Below are 3,446 nucleotides of genomic sequence, written 5' to 3' on the forward strand. Positions count from 1 at the left end.
GGCGTCTTGTAAATTGAGAATTTATTGATACATAAATCTGATTGGTTAATTATGCTTCTAGAGTCTTGTTTCTATCAAGTAAATGGGTATTGTGACAGCTGACTGCTGGGTGGATGGTCATGTGGGGGCTAGCTAGAGAGTTGCCAGTGGCAGGAACATGGGAATCCTGGTGGTCCAGCCCCATCGGAGAGTTGGCAGGCAGAGAGCAACTGGAGCTCAGAGAGTTGGTGGAGTCTTTTAAATATTTCCCACAACAGTATACAGCTAGACAGAGTTTTCTCAGCTGAGGATGCTCTAATGGCCAAGGAACTTTTAAAGAAAATTTCAATGTCCTTAGTCATCAGGGAAATGCAAATCAAAATGACTCTGGGATTCCACCTCACACCCATCAGATAAAATGGCTAAGGTAAAAACTCAAGTAAAAGCACGTGTTGGCAAAGATGTGGAGAAAGGGGGGCAAAGGGGGGCACTCCTCCACTACTGGTAGGATTACAAACTGGTACAACCACCCTGGAAATCAATCTGGCAGTTCCTCAGAAAATTAGGAATAGTTTTACCTCAAGACACAACTATACCACTCCAGGACATATATCCAAAAGATGCTTCACCACACCACAAGGGACACATGCTCTACTATGTACATAGCAGTTTTATTTGTAATATCCAGAAAGTGGAAATAAGCCAGATGTCCCTTAACTGAAGAATGTGAAAAGAAAATGTACTACTCAGCTACTAAAAAACAAGAACATTATAAAAATTCCATGCAAATGCATGGAGCTAGAAAATATCATCCAGATTGAGGTAACTCATACCCAAAATAACATTCATGGCATGTACTCACTTATAAGTGGATATTAACCATAAAGTACAGGATACCCACACTACCATCCACAGACACAAAGAAGCTAAATAACAAGGAGAACCCGTGGAAGTACCCTTTAATCTCGTTCAGAAGAGGAAACAGAACAGTCATTGGAGGCTTATGGAGGGAGGGAACTGTGTGGGAGAGGGGAACAGGACACAGAGTGGTGATCAGGTGTGGGCAGAAATGGATGGGAGTATGAATGGAAATTGCCTGGCTGAGGTGTGTGTGGGACATGCCAGAGTCCTGGAATAGGTGGGACTCCTGGAAGTCTATAGGGGTTACTCTAGCTAAGACTCCTAACAGTGGGAATATGGAACCTGAAGTGACCACCTCGTGTAGCCAGATTCCCAGTGGAGGAATAAGTACACCAACCCACCCAAAAACCTTCATCCTAAAACTTGTCCTGCCTATAAGAAGTGTAGACATAGAACAGAGACTGAGGGAATGTCCAACCAGTGATTGGCCCAACTTGAGACTTATCACATGGGCAAGCACCAATCTCCGACACTATTAATGATACTCTGCTATGGTTGCAGACAGGAGCCCCACATAACTGTCCTCGGAGAGGCACTACCCAGCAACTAACCGAGACATATCCAGAGACCCATAGACAGAACTTAGGTAGTCTTAAGGAAGAGCTAGGTGTAGGAAGGATTGAGAAACTTGGAGGGGATAGAAACTCCACAGGAGGGCCTGGAGAGATGGTTCAGTGGTTAAGAGAACACACTGCCCTTCCAAAGGTCCTGAGTTTAAATCCCAGCAACCACATGGTACCTCACAACCATCTGTAATGAGATCTGATGCCCTCTTCTGGTGTGTCTGAAGACAGCTACAGTGTACTTACATCTAATATATGTATATATTAGATGTAATATATATATATAATGTGTATATTATATATATATATGTATATATATATATATATTTATATTTAAGAAACTCCATGGGAAGACCAACAGAGTCAAATATCCTGAACCCTTGGGGCCTTGTTAATATATATTTATTTTTAAATGAATTTTCTTAAATATAATATTAATTATTATAAATTATAAATAAAATGAAAGAAATAGTACATAATATAGGATGTGTAATATAATATTATATATTAATAAAATATTTTAAATATGTATTAAAACGATGAGGTTGCAGCCATGTAAGAGTGGATGAAGGAGTAGAAGGTAAGGAAATAGTAATAGAACATGTGACTTCCTGGAGGGAAATCTGTTAATGTGCAAATTGAGCATACAAATATTGACTTATTTCACAGTATCCCATGTATACACAAAGTTTTGTTAACAAAATATCTTTAAAGCACTTGATTAAAATAACAGCTCTCATTTGATCACTTCCCACTCACAGATTTATTGAATTACCTCGCTGTATTCTGCAAATTAGTGTACTTAAAATAACCATGAGAAGAAGACACGGAAGCTGTAAGTTAGTCCCTTAGGTGAGAATGCCAAGCTCACCATGCAGGTTAGACATGGTGACCCACACCACTCATTCCAACATTAAGCTGAGTCAGGAGGATTTTTGTGAATTCCAGTTTGGCTTGGGCTATCTATTTATATTGGAGAAACATGACAAAGAAGGAAAGGAAGAAACTAGTAAGGAAGCATGAGCTCTGAGGGGAAATTTGTGAAGGAACAGCTTCTCGAATGTCAACTAACCATCTTTGACAGAAACATGACGCCATCTTCAGACAGAGAACCTTAGACCAGAGAAGACAGCATGCTCACAGAGCATGGCAGAGACCCAAGGATGGGTGAGGGTCTCCTCATCTTCAGGTCTTTCTTTGCTCTGTATATTTTTCATGCACTCAAGACAAAACAGATTGACCAGAGAAAAGGGAGGGAACAAAGCAAGAGGCAGAGTCTGAAAGTCAATCTGCTGAATTTAAAAAGAAAGGCATTCTGCTTTAAAAAAGTGATACATTTAAAGCACTTGAACAATGTGGTCTCTAATTGTCCTTTCAGTGCATTTGTTTTTTAGGTTATACAAAAGATTGCTGGGGAAACTTTGAAGACCACTGAGCAGTTTGGACAAATAGATAAAGTCCTGATGGAGGAGGGTCTGTATGTAGAACAGATCCACCTGGGGAGAACAGATGGGATCTGCAAAATCTGTGGTTGATGGAAGGCGGGTGGGAGGAGCAGAGCTGATAGGCTCCCGATTTCAGGTCTTGGTTGATGGGACTGGTGAGCATTCTGAAGTCTAGTGGAGGAACGTTAGGCGAGTGTGACCTGCCCTCAGATCCTTTGGTGGAGGAGAGTGAGTAGGGTTTCACAAGAATCAAAGTTAAAGAAACTAGGAATGTGCTCTCTGTGTAATAAAAAACTGCATTTTGCTCACTGGGAGACTGGATAGTAAAATCACAAAAATAGACAAGATTGTTTAGGAAAAGGCAAGAAAGCAGTAATACACATACATCCCTGAAATACCAGAATTATTGAAGGGGCTGGAAGACAAAGGTTAGTAAAACCTTTGTGTCTTTCTTTCTTTCTTTCTTTCTTTCTTTCTTTCTTTCTTTCTTTCTTTCTTTCTTTCTTTCTTTCTTTCTTTTCTTTCTTTCTTTCTTCCT

This window comes from Mus pahari, chromosome 19 (genome assembly GCF_900095145.1).
Source record: "Mus pahari chromosome 19, PAHARI_EIJ_v1.1, whole genome shotgun sequence".
In the NCBI taxonomy this organism is placed as follows: domain Eukaryota; kingdom Metazoa; phylum Chordata; class Mammalia; order Rodentia; family Muridae; genus Mus; species Mus pahari.